Source organism: Cupressus sempervirens, chromosome 10 (genome assembly GCF_028749045.1).
Source record: "Cupressus sempervirens isolate cs-2001-9-10 chromosome 10, ASM2874904v1, whole genome shotgun sequence".
Taxonomy (NCBI): Eukaryota; Viridiplantae; Streptophyta; class Pinopsida; order Cupressales; family Cupressaceae; genus Cupressus; species Cupressus sempervirens.
The window spans coordinates 944,166,369-944,187,530 of NC_143127.1; positions in this window are offsets into that span (position 1 = coordinate 944,166,369).

Here is a 21,162-nt window from a genome sequence, read left to right on the forward strand (position 1 = left end):
CTATCATCGAACATTGATTAGTTTTTTAGTTTTTTTAATCTAACTATTTCAGATTCCCTTAATCTCACACTTCTTTGGTCTATATGCAGGTGGAGAAACACATATTTTATTAGAAACCTATCTTTTTGTATGTTGAACCTCTAGTGCACAAGCTCAAAATAAAGTGTGAGTTTGACCAATTAGCACAAGTGCATGAATATTTCAAAATTATATATATAGGGAACTACTCTACCATGCAAGAAATAGATATGGAAGCATCCAAAAAGGTTTATGAAGGTTCAATACACAAAATGCAGTGGCTTAAACTTTCATTTTGGGATATGGTGAAGTTTTGGGATAGGTGCAAGTTCTTATCAACTAATTTTGCATAGAAAATAAACTTTCCTTTCACATTTACAAATCTTGAGAAGCAATTATATGTTGAGAAAAAATGGTTAGTCTTCTTGGATGGTGATGGAATCATTACTGGAAGTGGAAAAGAGGTGATGGATATTATGTGTCAATCAATTGATGAAAATATAGATCAATAGAAATGATGATGAAGCATGAATTGATATTTAAATCTAATTTAGAAAGTGGAATATGTACAAGAGTAGTGCAAACATACTTTAGTGATGAAATATCAAACCATCCTCAACATCCACATTATCCTTTGCCATTAATAATTTCACAAACATATAAAATTTGTAATGTTTGCTATTCAGCTATCAAGGATGTATACTTGGATCACCAAAGGACATATAGGTGCAAGGATTGTGATTGGAACTTATGCAAGAATTTTTGGAATTTGTTTACTAAAAACAATGTGCAAATAAAGTTGGAGTTTTAAAATGTATTCCATATCAAGTTCATGAAGTTGAAATATTTGTAATATACTTTATTTTTTCCAAGCTTTATTAGATAACCTATGATATCAGTTTTAAGAAATTTAGCATAAATTTTGATGTTGTATATTAATGACTTATTATCTTGGAGTTGAAAATATTTTCCTTATCAAATTCATAGATTTTCAACCTATATATTATAACTTTTTTTTTCTAACCAACTCTATGAAAGTACCCTTGATATTACCATGAAAGTTTTAGATGTGTATTATAATATTTTAATATTATGAATTATTGTATTATTATATGGGGTCAAGATTCCTCTACGAAAAAATGAAAAGTATGGAAAGTATTCTTATATAAAGGCATGTGAGTACATGTCTAACCACTCTTCTCATTCCTATGATAAGACATCAAAAATGTTAACACACATTTACCCATCATCATATAAGTAGGAAGATGATTTGTAGAGTCCCATTATCACTTGCGATACCATGGGACATAAATTTTTATCTATTTACAAAAATTAAATTGAAAAAAAATCAATTCCAACTCTCAAGCTATATGATAATGAAGTTAACAACTTCTTTTACATGACATAGATATTCTAGATCGTCAAGAAATTAATGTAAGTTAACATTTAGATTTTAAGAAGTAATAATAATATAATTAATAAGGTGATAAAAAAATTATGAATAATTATTATTCTTACTATTATTATTATGTCTAATGTTAATTATTATTATTTATATTAATTTTATATTATTATTTTTAATGTTCTTAAAATTGATTCAAATTCTAGAGTTAGAAATAGAGGAATGTGCATTCTACCACTCCAAAGACAAGGGATAGTTGAATAATATGTGAGGGTGTCATTAATGCAAACATGATTACTACACACAAAATTTTTGATTTTATCATTTTAGAGTTATTTCTCTAACTAGTCGAAAATAAAAATATTACTAACTATTGTTGTCTCACTAAAAGAAACTATCAAACAAACCAAACCTTGTATAATTTATAATGTCTCCTTTTATAGAGAATTGATGAGATAAAAATATATATTGATCATTCATAATCTACAGAAAGTATTATAAATTTTGATTGACACTAAAAATGATTTTTATGAATTTGCTCTACAATAGCCGATTTACACATTCCATTAAAGGGTCCATAATTTTTTTTAAATACTATTGCAAAATGTTATAGGGCCATTTTATAAGTTGAGTGGGATTCATATACTAGTTACTGCAAGAGAAATAATGGTGAATGAATAAATAATTATCTTGGTATGAGAAAAATAGAATTGTTAGCTTAGAACTAAATCTATTTAAAACTTGGTTTAGATGTTATTGCTTCTACTTGTAGTAAATGTAGGTCTCCACACAAATTGTTTGTATTGCTTGGAATTTTCATTTTAGATATTAGGAAAAGTCTAATTGGATACTCATTTGCACAAAATATTATCAATTTTTGCCTATGTTTCATCAAATGCTCTGGTTCATCTACTTTATCTTTAACAACTTGTTCAATCTCTTCTACTCTTGTACATTAATTTTAATTTATGCCTCCATATTAAACAATTTGGCACTAATTACTAAATTTACAAAATATTTCATATTATTTGTATTCTTATTCAAATCCTCCTCTTTACAATCCTTGTCTAGGAACCTACATATATTGAGTTAATATATTTCATGAAAGTGCATAATAAAGCATGAATTACTGTCACTTGTTGAAATAATCAAGATTGGAGATGTGGAACTATACTTTGGCCTAAAGATTTAGTACATGAGCCAATAACAAGGCAAAAGATAAGTAAATATAAATCCCTTTACAATAGACCTCAAGATCAATAGAATTAATACATAAAGAACAAATCATAAAACTACCATGATAGGAGCTTGAAAGAAATAATCAAATGATAAGACATAAAGCAAAGAATCAAAGAGATTTTTGTGTAGAAATAATTACCATTAATCCATAAGATTCACCATAAATCCATAAGCTTGAATGTAAATGCAAATATCAACACAAGGAGAGAAGAGATTTTTGAAGGGTAAAAAAACAAGGTAAAACCCCATGTAAATAATATGAATGAAGAATGTGTGTGTTTGTGTGTGGTAGAGAGAGAGAGAGAGAGAGAGAGAGAGAGAGAGAGAGAGAGAGAGAGAGATAAGCTCATTACATGCACTATGTTGTGTGTGTGTGTGTGTGTGTGTGTGTATTGTTAGATAAATAAGAGGGAGGTGGATAATTTATATCCAGTTATACTAAACTTTCACAATACCAATTCAAACTTTCACAATAATAACTCGGTGATCACATTCAACTTCTCAAATAAAATTTTTAATCATTTTGCATCAATTTTTTATTTTACTATTCCTTATTATTACCGAACTTATCAGAGATATAACTTAGTTAATACCAAGTAGCGGTAAAAAAAAATTAGCATGAAAATAAACTTGTAACACATAAGCAATCACACATTTGACACTGATATTTTAATGTGCAAACCCTGTAAAGCGAAAAACCACCTCCAAATTTGTAACCCAAATAATTTCACTCTTCTAAAGTGAGCTCTGCTAGGAGCCAACCCTGTTAAAGGTTATATGCACATTTTTAGTGTGACCCAGTTAGAGGATTTTAACCAAATATCATCTGGACCTTATCACTCCTTGACACTTCTAAGAAATTACATGTTCTAAAAGACTTATGTACATTACTAATCAATGTTACCATATAGGATTTCAAAGACTTGTTAGTTCCACTTGGTTAAGAGATTTTATCCACTACAGTGGTAGGAAAGTAAAAATCAAATGATTTGTTAGGTTTAGTACTACCTTGCTTGTCCACATCTCTACTCTACTTTGTCTCTTCCCTTTGATCTCATTCTAGTTGATTCACGCGCTCACTCTTTCACTTAGTCTATTTGATCTTCTGACTTTTGTTCTTCTCAATTCACCATGCTTCTTCTTTCTTCTTCAAGTTCAACAACGATCAATAATGATCCTTGAACAATTAGCAACAAGAACTTGCTTGCTCATCCCCTTAAATAGTAAACTTTTCCATTCCAAGGTCTTCAAGATTTTTCAGCTTAATCAGGATTATAGATCTCAAATTCATTGAATGTAGAAACTTAGAAAAGATAAATTCCATGAACTTTAAGCTCGTCTCCATCTTGTAAATTATCCTTCATTAGATCTTTATTACATTTTTCCAACCTTTGATCTCATAAAAAACTTGGATTTTAACCTTTGAACTTCTTGAATATTCTTCATTTCCATCAAATGTCGGCCTATGATTCAATCTTTCTTAACTTGTTATTCCAGATCATACTCGGTGAATATTATAACTTTACTCAGGTAATATGTCACTTAGTTAAAATTAGAATGACTTAGTTAATACTAAACTTTAACACTTCTTTTCCAAGAACTTGGTGATGATTGTAGTCACTTGGTTAATGGTTGAAAGTACAGATCTATGTCACCTTTGGGGCTAACTTTGAAGTTCCAGCTGGACTAGGTCTAGCCGAATGCATTCCAGGGGGATAGAATCTAGCCCGAAACACATGGTGCTAATTGTGCACCAAGTGGCATGTGCAACTTGACAAGGGTCTGGCCAAAAGGGATCCAGTCGAAAATCCTTAAATTATATAACTTGCATAAAGACAAATCCGTGTGTCATTTTCATCAATTGAACTTCTGGGAACTGCGGAGTGGGAAGAGCTACAGGAGACATTTGGCCGGATCAGGCATGTCAGCAATTCCCCCTCATTTTTTAATATGTTTTATGTTTTATTTTATGTTTTATTATGCTTTTTAATGTGTATAATATGTTAAACATGTTTTATTTGAGAAAGTCAAAAGTCATTCCAGGAGTTTTTTTTGCTTTGCTAGGGTTTCTTGCTTCATGCAATCGTTTAATTTTTTGTGTATGACTTTTCGTCTGAACTTTTGCTCTATTAGCTCCACTCATCACACTACATTTACTATAAGATTTTTTTAGGCTGGGATATAATGACTCCAGCTAGCGGTGAACCAGTTGTTTCTGGTGTTCACGCTATTGCTTTAGTCTACCATGGCACCTCCACAGAACAAACATTCACGCAAGTTTGTCCCAAAGGTTTTCCACAAGGTAATCCTAACATTATCCTTCCTTTGCAAGAATTTGATGCTGCATGTGATTGGTTAAAATAGCACACCTTGATAGGTTATTTTTTGGGTAGGACTCCCTCTGAAGCTATGCTCCGAGAATGGGTTAACAAGAGCTAGACTCCTCATGGAGTCCACCTTGATGCTGTGCAAAACCTTACCAAAGGTTTTTTTTATTTCTCTTCGCTAACCCCTTGTAGGAAGACACAGTCTTTAACAACAGACCATGGTTTGTGCGTTCTTCCTTGCTTGTTTTTAAAAAATGGTAACGCGATTTCACAGTCTTGGATGATAAAAAGCTTAGGGTTCCTATATGGGTCGAGTTCCCAAACTTACCCCTATCTTGTTGGCCTTTCATTGAATCCATTACAAAAGCCCTTGGTAAAGTTGTCACCAAGGAGCCTAAGAAATTCTTCAATGCCTTCTTGCAACGGTGCATTTGCATAGAGGTGGATCTTTCCAAGGATCTAAATGATTCTATGGAAATTCATATTAGGACTAAAACCTTCTTTCAGAAGGTGCTTTACTTGAACCTCCCCAACACCTGTTATAGGTGCCAATCCGTGGAACACAAGATCAAGGACTGCCCTCTGGCTACGCCTAGGGTCAAGCCCACTCCTAAAGAAGCGCCTATCAAATAGGCCGAAGGGAAAAAAGAAGAATGGGTTACTATTGGGCGTAAGGGAAAGGCTCCCTCGAATCCCTTGCCCCTGAAGTAGTCCTATGCTATGATCACTGCGGTTCCTCCTATCCCTACAGGAGCATCAATTCTAGCTAGCATAGGGATGTAAGCGGCAGACAAAGGAACAACTTTCAAAGTTTTGCAGGTTTCAAACCCTACTGGCTCATAGGGGATTAAGGAAGCCGCTAGGGTTTTTACTTTGGTTGGGGTGCAAACTCCTCTTGCTGCCTCTTTAATAGCACCACCAGCGACATGGCATTCTCGCTGTCCTCCTAGATGTGCGGAGATACCAGAGCTGAAATGTCAGGCTGTAAGTCTAAAGGGTTTTTTGTCTGACTTCAACCATGTTTCTACCTTCTTACAGAATAGCTACTCCTCTCTTGAGGATGAAGATGATATGGAAGAGTTCTCATGAACTTCCTATCATAGAATGGTTGAGATCTCACAGACCTCCCCAGAAAGTACTATGTTCAGGATGTCCATCATAGCCTTGGTAATTTAGATTTTCTCTGTGTACAAGAAGTTAAAATTTTTGGTTTCATGCTTTCTTTCGCATGCCACATAATTTGGCAGGATGGCATGATGTTTTCTTCCTAGCATGAAGCTGGCTAAGGTGGTGTAGTTACTCTCCTATCACCTCACCTTCATTCTATTGTTATTTTGCACAATTTTGACCCCACACATAGAATTATTTGGCTTCTACTTTTCATTAACAATCATTCTTTTGGAGTCATTAATGTTTATGCTTCCAATGATGTTGTGGAAAGATCCCAAATATGGCCCTCGCTGGCTGACAACTTGCCTCCAGCTACTTGGGTTATGTGTGGGGACTTTAGTATGGTTGAAGTGACCTCTGACAAAGATGGCATTCTACCTTTTCACTAGATAGCTAGGGAAAGACAAGCCTAGTATTACATGTGCAATAAATTGGGCTTTTTTTAATCCCAATACCAACCATCACCAAGATAGTGGGGTTTGCCATACTTGGTCCAACTTTCGAGCTGGCTCTAACCACATATTAAAATTTCTTGGTCATGCTATGAACACTGTGCAATCTTGTTTCTCTTTTTCTATGGACTGAGATTTTCCTGTCATTCCCCTGTCAGATGTGACGTTATCTGACCACTACCCCATTTATTTTGTCATTTCTTGGCAAACTATTGTCCCAAAGGTGGCCATTTCTCAGTTCTTCCTCAACACATCTTTGCTGATGCATGCTTCCACCATTTGGCACATCCTACATGTTTTGAACTTGGAGCCACATCCACATTCTCAAAGGGGATGGATTCAATGGTGGAATGATGACATTACCAGAACTGCTCAATTCTTGTGCATTTATGGGTAACATTTGGCTATGTTCCATAAACGGTCATATGAAGCCAGCACACTTGCCCTCAAAAAAGCCTCTAAGGCCCTCACCCTCAATCCCTTTGATGTGGACTTGCAAATTCAGCTTGCTAAGCTTTGCCATGACAAATAAATTGCTAATAATTATGCTACCTGAGGACCCCAAATCAAAGCCCGTCTCCACTGGTTGGAGGTTGGTAACAAAGCCTCGAAGGAGTTTTTTTAGGCTATTTGTGCCCGTCATACCAATGTTGGGATTAAAAAAATCAAACAAGGAAATGTTGTTCTATCTAGTCTCCTCACCATCCTGCAAGCATTTTTTCATCACTATGAGAACATATTTGCTTCGCAGGGAAATTTGAATGCTCAGGAGGAAGCTCTCAGAAAGTGTATTTTTATTACTCCAAACCGTCTAGCAGCTGAGCAACGTGCTTTCTATGAGAAACTTCTTTCCCTCTGAGATCTTAAAGAGGTTGTCTACTCCATGGCGGATGACAAGTCCCCTAGGTGTGATGGGTTTCCTTGTAAATTCTACAAACACCTTTGGGAGCATATATCTCCTGATCTGCACAAAGTTTGTCTTGAAACCTATCACTCTAAAAGCTTAGGAGCCACTATAAATAAATGAAATATCAAATTCATACCTAAAGCTGGTGATCCAGAGGACATATGTAATTGGAGACCCATTGCCCTTTTGAATGTGTCATATAAGATCATTTCCAAGGCACTCTCTCTCAAAATCAAGCACATGTTGCCCTTAATTGTATGACTAGAGAAAACTGGATTCATCAAGTCCAAATATATTCTTGACAACATCATTGCTATCTAGGAGGGAATGGAATGGGCTCACAAGTCCAATCAGAAGGCCATCTTTTTAAAGATAGATTTTGCTAAAGCCTATGATTGCATTGAATGGCCCTTCATCTTGGCTATGCTCCAGGCTCTAGGTTTTGACCCCAACTTCATCAAGTCTATGGAGATTCTCTTTGGGGATGCTAATGCTTGCATTAGCATCAAAAAGTTGCAATCTGAGGCTTTTGGAATTTTTTGTTCCATCAGGAAAGGTTTTCTGCTAGCTCCTGCACTTTATGTCCTTGTTGTGGAAGGTTTTGGATATTTACTTGTGCATTATGTGTCCTCAAGATTGGTTTGTGGCATTTCCTTTCCTGAATCATCCTCCCAATTAGTTAATGGACACTTTGTTGATGATTCTTTTCTCACTCTTTTAGAGGCTGAAGAAAACATCAATAATGCTTTAAGTTGCCTAGACACCTTTTGTCAAGCATCTAGTTCTACCATTCAATGGCATAAAATGCTCTACTTCCACCAGTCCTTTTTTTCAGCTCCACCTTGGCTTAGCCAGTTTTAGTGGAAATGGGTTGCTCACGAAGAAATCTTCTACTTTCTTGGCTTTCCCTTTTTGTTCCAGGCATCACTTGTGAAACTTTGGAATGTTGTGCTGGCTAAGATTAATAAAAAGCTCAACTATTGGATCACAAAGTTGCTCTCGCTCATGAGAAAATTCCAAATTTTCTCTAAGATTCTTGTGGCCACTCATGTGTATTACTCCTCCTACTGAGCTCCATCCAAAGCTTCTTACATGGAGCTAGAAAGATTGCTCAAGGATTCTCTCTGGGCCTCTGGTTCTGACCACCATGGCTTTCACAAAGTGGCCTGGGATTTCTGTTGTCTCCCAAAAGAGTTCAGTGGTCTTGGCTTTCTCTCCACTCGAAGACAAGGCCTTGCTCTTTGTGCAAAATGGATTATTAGGGCTCTCTCAAGAGATGAAGCTCAGAAAATTCTAGTTCGGCACTACATTTCTTCCAGTTTCCCTATCAATAGGCTTGCTTGGAAGGCAATTGGTTTCCAAACCCTTCTCATTATGTGTGATCCTGTGGTCATTCAGGGCTCCTTCATCATCAAGAGCATTTGGAAAGCTTTGGAGCCTGTTAAGACCTAGCTTCAATGGGTTGGAGTTGAATTCTACAATGGCCTCTCCTTGAATCAACATAACATATGGTGGTCTCCCCTGTTTGCCATTCAGGGTACTCCCCTCGCCAAGACTCAAGGGGCCAATGCTCTACATTTTTTCAAATGTGGCATCAGAACTCCTAAGGACCTCTTTTCATAGGTTACCATGAGTTTTAGGAACTAGGAAGATATGCAAGTATAGTACCACCTTGTCCATTCAGACTGGTAGACTTTTGACCTTTGCTTTCTTCCATCCCTGTTCACTTAGTTCATAAAGTGGGGATTTAGTCTGTTCACCCTTGGTGGCTTGATTGGAGGTGGTTTCCTACAACTCCTTTTTCTAATTACAAGCTAGGTTTGGGTTACAGATGGCTTTCACCTCATCTTCCCATGGTGGATACGCTAAACCATAGATGCTATTTGCAATCTTCTCTTTCTCAATGGAGAAAATGCTTTGACACCATATGGAATGCTACAATTGAACCCAAGATTGTGCATTTTGCTTCATGCCTGGCCTTCCAAGGTCTTCCCCTAAGGCCTTGGCTCAAATACATTGGGGTTCCTGACCTAGATGCCCCTTTTGTGGACAACCAAAGTCTTTCTTGCATATTTTTTGGTTCTGCAAGCGTGCTGAAAATTATTGGCACTGGATTCATGATTTTTTCAAGCCATTCAGACCTGAGTCTTTCTCTTTGCATGTGATTTTATTGGGTGACTCTCCCAAATTTCCTTAGAAGTTCACCCAAATTTGGCATATCTTCAAGCTAGAGATCCTATTTTTTTTGTGGAAAGATAGAAATGTTGTTCTTTTCACACACAATTTTTTGGATGTTAACATTGCTATGTATACTAAGGCATGCATTTGTAATAATGTAATTATGCAGATTCATGTGCAAGCTAATAAAGTAGCACTTGAAGTTGTTCACCTGTAGGAACTGCTCAATCAATAGGGCAATGTTCCTTGTACTATCACCAGATTTCCTCTTGATGCCTTATTAGAGACCTCAACGCCCCGTGGTTGTTGTCCTTGGCGCCACTCCTCCGGCTGCCACTCACACACCCTGCACTCTTAGGCTTCCAACCACCACTCTCCCAGCTATGGTGATGGCAGATGGAGGCATTGCTCAGCTTTCCCACCCTATGGTGGTACTAGTTGGTCCCTGCCTCCTCCTCTTGTTTCTCATTGTGCGCACTCAAGGAAGTGGCCTTGCTTGGGTCTGGCAATTTCTCCTCCGTGGCCAGAGGTTAAAGATGCAGAGGCTGCCACTATTGTTGTTGTTGTTGACGATGGCTAGACTATTCCTAGCCCATCCCCCAATCCTAAAGACGATTGGGGTTTTCAAGATAAAGATGATCCACCACCCTCGACTGGCACTACTTTGGCAGCTTGAGGTTGCCTTATATGTTTTTTTTTTTTTTTTGATGAATAGTTTCTAATTCTAGCTGCAGTCGTGTTTTTAGTCTGACTTTGGCTGTGTGAACTCTTTCATGGGGTGATCTTGTATCCCTAACCCCTTTTTTGTGAATTATAAATTGAGTATATTTTATTAATAGAAAAGGTCACTATTCATCAAAAAAATATGTTTTATTTTATGTTTTCTTAGGTAGAAATATAGTTTTTAATGTAGATTATTTTAAAGAATTCAATTTTTTTAATATTATTATATGTTTATATTTTTAAGTACTCTAATATGAGATGAAGTTTAGAAAATGTATTGAAATTTAGTGAAACTTAGAAATTATTAAAGAAATTGTAAAATATTATTTATAGAAAATAGTAGAAAATTTAGATTCAATTAGTTTATAAAAGTTAGAAAATTTTAAAACTTTATAAAATCTTATAAAATTTAGAAAATTTTAGAACTTTTTGAAAATATTAGAAAATTTAGAAAATACTACAACATATAGAAAGTTTTGAAACATTAGAAAACAATAGAAAAAAATATTAAATATATAGAAAATTAGTTTGATGTAAATTAGAGAATTTAAATATATTTTTTTGTTTTTCATACAAATCATTAGAAATTATTATAAAGGTAAAGATTTAGAAACAACTGTAAACTGGTAACTAAAACCATCAGATTGAACTAAATTAGACTTTACCTCTTACCATGAACAAGAATAAATTCTAATTGAAACCTTAACATTGACCTTAAGAAAGAGAAAAACTTAGCATTAAATATAATTAAATCACAACATTAAACCTAATCAAATTTGAACTAAAACTCTCACATTGAATCAAATTAGACTCTAACTCATATATTGAACTTTAAATCCAAATATGATTGCTCTCTAAACCCTAAGTTTCTCTCTAAACCCTAAACCACTCTCTAACCATATAATCTGAAAATCTCTCTCTCTCTCTCTCTCTCTCTCTCTCTCTCTCTCTCTCTCATGTATGATGCACATGTTGTCTAGAATTCAATATATGTGGAATTTCAAATGGGCTAGTCATTGAAAGGGAGAGCATGATGATATAGGTGCATACATAAAAAGAGCTTTAGCTCATGAAGAACTAAAGTACAAAGATGGAGCAATATTGACAGATGCAAAATCCTTTGTCCGGTGGTGTAATGCTACTATGGGTCTAGGTAAGGAAGGTGAGTCTATGGTTCATAGATATTTTTTGTTGATAGATAATACTAACATTGCACTATACAAGGATTGTTGTACACTAATAAGATCAACTAAGTTGCACTCTTTTAGAACCCTTGGTGCAAGTTCATGGAGTATCTGCACATGAAAAATGGCATGCTATTGTCCATCATGTGTAGAGAAAAACTGGGATGAGTATGAGTTGACTGAATGGATGGACAAATGGGATATACAAGTTTTGGACCCAATTGATACCTATTGTCCCCCACAAGCACTGGAAATGGTAGAGATGGATTCATGAATGGAAGAGACACTACTCTTAATGAGACAGTGAAGAGACACAACCCTCCACTTGGTAATAAATAGTCATTTTTAGAATCTGAAGCAAGTGCATCTAATAAAGAAAAGGCACATCATTGAAGGATATATATACATATATGAACATTAACCAATAAAAAATATAAGGGAAAACCAATATATAGTAATGCATACAACAAATATTTTTCCAAACCAAAGGCAATAAGTCATTCATAATAGTCAGACAATTAAGAACTAGATATATATGCACTAGATTATTCTTACATATGTATATGGTATTATTGACCAAATTAGAATTAGCAAAATGATATTTCACATAATCTCCATTACAATAGCATGGAAGGTTTTCAATTTTAATAGTTATATTCTTTAGTCCCAAAAAGGGGCATTAAAGATATTATTCACTAATCCTTTACAATAGAAAATGTTTTTTAAAAAGGGCATGTACTTGTATGAGGACATTATATATTACAGAGATGATATTTCACCAAATATGTATATGTTATTATTGACCAAATTAGAATTAGCAAAATGATATTTCACATAATCTCCATTACAACAACATGGAAGGTTTGTGATTTTAATAGTTATATTTTGTAGTCCCAAAAAGGGGCATTAAAGATATTGTTCACTAATCCTTTAAAATAGAAAATATTTTTTAAAAATGGCATGTACTTGTATCAGGACATTATATTTTTCAAAAATACAACATTAAAGTAGCTGGCTAGTAGCTCCAAAAATAGTAACTAAATTCAAGTGAGATCATAAAGATACCTTAATAAACTAGTATCCCCTTCACTCAAGAAACATCTTGGTCATCTACTTGACTGGGACATGTTTCAAAATTGACAATCTCCATTTAAACTCAAGTCTCTAGAAGCAATTATAAACAACAATTCGTTAGGATTTTCACTTCTCTTTGATTGGAATGTTCTATGATCGTGGACCTCCTGGTAGTTGATCACCTAAATGAGAACCTTGATATTTATTAGGAACTACGTGAAAGAATAAGTACCTTGAGAAGCTCTCCATTTGTTATATGAGTTAAAACCTTGGATCATAGATGGTTGGCCTTCATTGTAAAAGAGTGAGATTGCCTCACCAAAAGTGGCAATGAGCTTTTTTTTGTTCTATTAAGATCATTAATATATTTTGATGAGAACTTTGAGGGATCATGCCTAGCTTGAGTATCTTGACTTCCCAAGTCCTGTAAATGCAAGGCCATCGATGAATAGGCATTTCTAATTGAAACATTTGTGGTGCTAGAATGAAGTGTGTGACCAAAATCTTTGCCTACTAATGAGCCAATTTGAGGCTTCACTTCACATTTCTCTACAGATAATTCTATACCACTTTTTACATCTCTATTTAAAAAAATTGTGTCTATGTACATGTACACGCTTTCCCAAAAGTTGTAGGTTTTATCTTGTTATCCTAAGTAATTGGCATACCCTAGATGGCACCAAGATAACCATTTTCTTTTGAAATGTCCCATAGGAATGAGAAGGCATGGGGAGTCATGCCAACTATTAGTCACTGCACTGAAAAATTAGTTCTCGGCCATGCCACTGATGGGAATCATTTCAATCTTATTTTTAGAGTCAGTACCTCATTTTTCTTAAAAGAATAATATATTGTTTACAATGTCTTTGAAATATCTGTGGCTGGTAGCCAATTGCTTGTTCACTTATTTTTCACTTTTCTTACATAAATATCAAGTGATATTTCATATCATCATTCATTCTACAATTACTAACAATTCATCACCTTTGAATATTCATGGGAAACTAAGGTATTTGGTTACCTAATAGGTCCTAGGAATCTTAACTAGGGTCCTATAATAGTCCTAGATGGGGTCATTTGACCTAAATATGTAAAGAGCAAAAATTGCTCAAAAATTGCAAAGTTGCTTAAAAAGTTGCTCGAGCAACTTTTACAATTTTTGCAAAAAGTTGTAAATAGAGGTTTGGGAATTTTTAACCATCCATATTGGGGTATATAAGCATGGGAAACATATTTTGGAAGGTTAGAAGGTTTCTAGTCAGATTTGCATTTTTAAGCAACTTTTACAATTTTGCACAAAAAGTGCAACTTTTTTGCAACGTTCACTAGATGTCACTTCTAGGACTTGGAAATGATTCCAAAATTTTTTTAAACAACTAAAAAAACCTAATCCTAGGTCATCTTGACCAAAAACTCAAAAAGACCCAATTTTTCGTAATTAGCAACTTTTGCTCATATCTTGCACAAAGTGGCATAGGCATACATATCTTGCTCATATCTCTCTCACCGTTTGTCATGGTATCAAACTCTCTATTCCATTAGCTCTGGGTGGCTAGGTAAACCTTAGTTCCAAGCTTCTCCTATCTTTTTGAGTGCTTGAACATTCTTAGGCACACCAACCTGAATCGACCCTAAGAGTCACTAAATGCCATAGGATAGTGATCTTTGATAGGACATATCTCAAAGCTCGTGCAAGGTATGGATGTGATTCTAGGTGCTACATGACTATGTTCCTAAGACCTGCAATAAAATATCTCTCTTTTTGGAGATTGGATTCCATTTTGATTTTGTGGCCCCATCTCAGGTGATGCTAAAACTTGCAGTTTTGGCCAGTACAAAGTTGCCAACTACTAAATCTCTCTCACCATTCATCATGGGATTGAATTGTCTATTTTGTTAGCTCTAGGTGGCTGGGTAAACCTTAGTCCCAAGCTTGTCCCATCCCATTGAGTGCTCAAATATTCTCAAGCATGCCAAATAGAATTGATCTTAAGAGTCACTAAATTCCATAGGGTAGTGATCTTTCATGGGGCATATGTCAGAGCTTGTGTGAGGTATGGATGTGATTCTAGGTGTTACAAGATCCTATTGCTGATACCTACAATAAGTTATCTCACTTTTTGGAATTGGATTCCATTTTGATTTTGTGGCCCCATCTCGAGTGATGTTGAAACTTGTAGTGTTGACTAGTATAAAGTTTCTAACTATTGAATCTCTCTCAACATTTTTTCATGGGATCAAAATATCTATTTTGTTAGCTCTAGGTGGCCAAGTAAACTCTAGTCCCAAACTTGTTGAGTCCCATTGATCACTTGAATATTCTAGATCATGTCAAATCAAATTGACCCTAAGAGTCACTAAATGTCATAGGGCAATGATTTTGATGGGGCATATCTTAGAGCTTGTGTGAGGTATGGATGTAATTCTAGGTGTTGCATGACTATACTTCTAAGACCTACAATAATCTCTCTCACTTTTTGGAGATTAGATTCCATTTTGATCTTGTGCCCCTATCTTGGGTAATTCTAAAACTTGTAGTGTTGGCCAGTACAAAGTTTTCAACTACTGAATCTCTCTCAATGTTCATTATGTGATCAAACTAAATATTTTGTTAGCTCTAGGCAGCTAGGTAAACCCTATTCCCAAGTTCATCCCATCTCATTAAGCAATCAAATGTTCTTGGGCATTCCAAACTGAATTGACCCTAAGAGTCACTAAATGCCATAGGGTAGGGATCTTTGATAGGGCATATCTCGAAGCTCATGTGAGGTATGGATGTGGTTTTGGGTGCTATAAAACCATGTTCTTGATACCTCCAATAACCTTTCATTATTTTTCAAGATCATATTCCCTTTTTATTTTGTGGCCCCATCTTGGGTGATGCTGAAACTTGTAGTGTTGGTAAGTACAAAGTTGCCAACTATTGAATCTCTCTCACTGTTTGGACCATGGGGTCAAACTATTTATTCTATTAGCTTTGGGTGGCTAGGTAAACCCTAGTTCCAAGTTCATCCCATCCTATTGAGTGCTCAAACATTCTCAGGCATGCTGAATCAAATTGACCCTAAGAGTTGCTAAATACCATAGGGTAGCAATCTTTGACAGGGCATATCTTGAAGTGTGTGTGTGAGGTATGGATGCAATTATAGATGCTATAGGAATGTGTTTCTGAGACTTACAATAACTTCTCTCACTTTTTAGAGATTAAATTCCATTTTGATTTTGCAGCCCCATCTTAGGTCATGCTGAAACTTGTAGTGTTGGCTTGCACAAAGTTGTCAACTACTTAATCTCTCTCACCATTCGTCATGGGATTAAACTATCTATTCCATTAACTCTAAGTGGCTAGCTAAACCCTAGTCCCAAGATTGTCCCATCTCATTGATCATTCAAACATTCTTAGGCATGTTGAACTAAATTGACCCTAAGAGTCACTAAATGTCATAGGGATGCGATCTTTGATAGTGCATATCTTGGAGCTTGTGCAAGGTGTGGAAATCTTCCAATCACCTATCAATACTAAACAATAAACTATAAACTCTCAAAAATCTCAAAAAGTTTGAACAAAAAAACTCCAATACTCTATTACCTTATCAAAATCTTTCCAACTACTAACTTTTGGGCTCATAGTCATTAAGTGCAAGGCAAGTTCTTCAAGCCCTTGCCTTCAAATCATTTTAACACACATGAAAACTTTAACCAAGCCACTATCACATTTTCAATTGTTAATTCTCTATATTTTCCATGCAATCAGAAGGTATTTACTAATTCTTGACCAATCCATAGTAAGAAACAAAGATATAGTGTCAACTTATAAGATGGTGATCTAAAACAACCAAGGGAACCTTTAAATTTTCCTCCACTTTATATAAAGATAACATTGAGGTACTGTGATCATTTAACTTGAAGAAGGATGCAGTTTACTACTCAATCTATTTTAGAACTTTGTGAGATAGTTGAAGAATCTCTTGGAAGGATGGAATGGATAAGAGACTGAGGTTTTTGAGATAGTTATCTCATTCAGCAAGGAAACTCTCATTATAACAAGAGTTTGGAGGTTTGTGTGTCTCCTCAATAATTAGGACTCTGAAAGTTAGAAATTTGTAAGATGTTGGTAAGGTAAAATTATAAACAAGTTCATTTGTTATTTTTATTTGAAAGTTTAATGATTTGGGAGTTAGAAGGTATGTTTTAGGCCTATATGTCTAGATTTAGGCCTGCAAGTTATATGCTTTATTGAATAGTTGGGAGTCTATGTTTTTGGAATTTAGTCAAGCTTAGTATTGCGTATCTTAATCCCTCATTGGTTTTGGGTTTTTTTTTGGAGATATTTTTATTTCCTACCTTAAATCCTGAAAGGTAGGGCTACAAGAAAGAGCCTCTTTAGGTTTATTAGTGAGAATTAATGTTCTGAAGTCCACTAAGGTGTATAGCACCTTATGAATGTTGAAACCACTTAAATGGCAATGAGTTAAGCCTTTCAAAATCTTATAGGGGTGTGGTGTTGTGAAAGATCCTAGAGGGTGTAAGGTATTGGAGGTGTTGGGTATTTTGAGAGGTAGTTGGTTGAGTTTGTGAAGTGTTAGGTAGAGACATTTAGAATAGTTATTTTTCCTTAAAAGTGTTCTTCTTGGGAATCCACTAGCTTTTGGTGTGAGCACCCTACATCATTTTGGATGCAAATTACATTAAATGAAAAACATGAAATGTACTTAAAATGTAAATGAAAAAAACAAGATATATACTATGATAACCAATAATTTCATACATGAATAGACATATCACATATTATGATAACCAATAATTTCATACGTCTAATAATGTCATGCATCAAATATATGTCATACATCAAATATAAAATATCATATATATATCAAATGTATGTTGAATATGTCCACTAACATAAAATCTAAGATATATGTCCACTAATGCCTATACATGTGTGTCTATCCCTATATCTTCTCCTTCCCATGAGGGGAAGGAAACAAATCCCTAGAGGTCTTCGATCATTGAATGGATGGAGATGATGGGGATGATGGGGTCTTCCTCACGCACTCACTCGTCCTCTTATTTAGGATCCTCTCTAACTGGATCTGATAAAAACAAAGTAGATATGAATCAATAATTATTATAAATTTAAATCAAATATATGTACACACAAAATTAATTATTTTCTTACCACCATCAAAAAGTCACTCTATACATCAACCTCAAAGGGTCGCAGATGATCGAGTGTAGCAAGGCCCTACAACAATTCAATCAATATAATTAGTTATAAATAACATTTGAAATTTCAATACTAACTAGTATAAATAATAACTAAAACTAAGGAAACTCTTTCATACCTCAGTCAATGGCTCTAAACTAGCCCTCATGGAAACAACTCCATTATCGATGGACTAGCAAAGATGAGGAGTCTCAGACATCAACAACTGCATGTCATATAATATAATTTACATGTAACATGTAACAAATATAATCAAATGAATTAAATTAACATGAAACAAATGTACATCTATGGAGCTCATATCATGCCTAGGATCAAAGTTCCTTGTGATTGTTGATGGTCCAGTAGAGAACTAATGCATAATATTTTTTGTCAATACTTCATATGATTACTTAACAAATATATGTAATAGTTTAAATGATTAAATTGATGCATACCTCTTGACTAGTCAACAAGATGTAAAATAGGGCCAAGGAATCTATACTAGTGTCATCAACACTCTTACCTTGAATTTTGAACAATGTTAAGATATAATAATTATTTAGTCATTTACTATACATATGAAATGTGATCAAATTAGTTTATTATAATTCTAATTTACGTGTGTGTCAATGCCAAATGTGTCCTTCAAAAACTCATCAATGACTAGCCCATCATCCATACTATCTCCAACATGACTATAAATGTGCATAAGGATCCACATGATGTGCACATGTAACCCCGATGCAAAGAAGGGTCCTCCTCAACTAGTGGAATGAGGCAATAAATGAGGGTTTGTATCAAAGCATTGGTAGTCCCTAGAATATTGGTCTCTACATGTTCCTTCACAACTGGAGGAATAATCACATGCTCACCATGTGGCTTGCCAATAGATTAGATGCCCTAACTACATTAGGGAAATGAGATGCCCCCGGACTCTCAAATGATGAGCCCCCACCTCTACCCTGAGATTCTAACATATCGAAATAATTGGGGATCTCCCTAAGGACAAATTCACAATACAATTTCTTTAAGAAATACATTGGAACCTTGTGATTATTGTAGGGAGGGGCATCAAAGACCATCCATCATCTATCCCAAAAGTTATTTCAAATATCATCATGTATGCACCAATGGATGTAGAACCTTAGTTGCATGTTTAACAGTGTCTTATTCTCCAGGATTTTTAAACAATGCACAAATCCTACCTTTTTCTATGTCTATTTTTTTACATCTTTATAGGATAACTTTTTTGCATAATATCTTCTTTTTTCTTCTCTCTTAACATGCCAAATATCCAACTAACCACTAACAAAAGCTACATGGCTCATAACGGACTCAAGGGAGGATGCCAATTGTTCTCTCATAGGATTGATTTTTCCACAAGATTTTAAACTACCAATGATTGCTTCTAATTCCCTCTTTCTATTCCATTCATTATGTTGTCTTGGGTGCCAAGAGGAGGTCTTTCAATAGATGGAGGTTGCGGAATTTCTTTCTCTTCTTGTGGAGAGTTTTCATTTTTATTATTTTGATTAGGATGGGAGATTTGGTAGTTGATTATTCACATTTCCTGATAAGAAACTAATTGTATTCTAAATAAATAAATAAATTTAAAGAAAAATTGAAAAACTTACTAAACAATATAAAAACTTACAAAACAATTCAAAATATATATAAAACAATACAAAAAAAAAAGAGTGGAAAACATACTGCATGATCCCAACCTTGATCTCTAGTGATGAGGAGGCATTTTGAGGAGGTGAGTGAGAAATTTGTTCAAGTTCTATAAACCATATGCATGTTGTTAAGGATAAAGAAGGCAACAACAAAAAGAAATGAAATAGAATGGAATGGGTCACAAGTTTGTAGCCCATAGCCCATATATAAAAACTTGTAATTTTAAAAAGCACATACGTGCTATGGCTTAGGCTCCACAAGCATGATCCTAATCTTGATCTTCGATGATGAGGAGGCATTTTGAGGAGGCAAGTGAGAAAATTCTTCAAGTTCTACAAACCACATGCTTGTTGTTGAGGAGAAAGAAGGCAACAACAAAAAGAAATGAAATGGAATGGAATGGGTTGTGGGTTTGTAGCCCATATATAAAAACTTGTAATTTTAAAAAGTGCATGTGCTATAGCATGTGTAGGATTTTAAAAATTTAGAAATTTGTTTTTTTGTGTCATGTTTTTGGCATCACAACTTGGTGCATCAACCCATACATTATGATAAGATACATCATCTTGTAGGATCTCAACAATTGAAGTACAAAATATTAGAGTATGAACATACAACATAATCATTAGGTAAGAAGAAGAGTACATCTGTATGAGAGGTACACCCAGCATCATGGTCCAACTATTAGATTTCAATGGTAAAAGAATCACTACCACCCAACCTCATGAAACCTAAGTGGTCGCACTTCCACCATACTAAGGAGATAATCTCAAATCCCAAATAGATAGCAATCCAAAAGCCACAACAAGAATCTATGTCTTAGAATTCCTAAAGCAATCTAACTCATAGGTACTATGTATATAAGGTACCATCTAATCCTACAGACAATAAGATAGGTAGGAAACATAATATGCATGTATGAAAGTGTCATCACTTGAGTCTTGACTCTAAGGTTACGATGACAATCTCTTTGGACCTTGACCCCCTAGTGACTCTATGTGGCATCAGTATCCTTTTGTATAGACAAGGCATATTGATGAAGCAAGGTCACAACCAAGCATCCTCTCTACTCTCATCCTAGTCTGTAATAGCACTCAAGGCATCAGTGAGGTATCAAAGTGACTTATGTTAAATCATTTTAACCCCATTAAAGAGAATTTAATCAATTATTAAGACTATAACATTCTCATTAATGGAGTTAAAATGAATTAACAAGAGTCGGTTTGATACCTCACTCATTCCTTGAGTGCTAGTATAGACTAGGATGAGACAGTAGAGAGGATTCTTGTTTGTGACCTTGCCTCATTGGTATGTCTTGTCTATACGAAAGGATATTGATGCCACATAGAGTCACTAGAGGGGTGAGGGTCTTAAGAGGCTTCCATGGTAACCTTAGAGTTAACTCATGTGATAAAACTTTCCCATATGCATATTATGTTTATGTGTCTTGTTGCCTCTAGGAGAGTTACCTTGGCAACCTCTTTAGGGATCTGGTGGTGCAGTTCAAGGCAAGAAAATCCCCAAAGGAGATGTCATAGCCCCAACAATATAGCCATGCAATGGAAACACAACAACATTAAACAATAATGCAAGATCTGATAC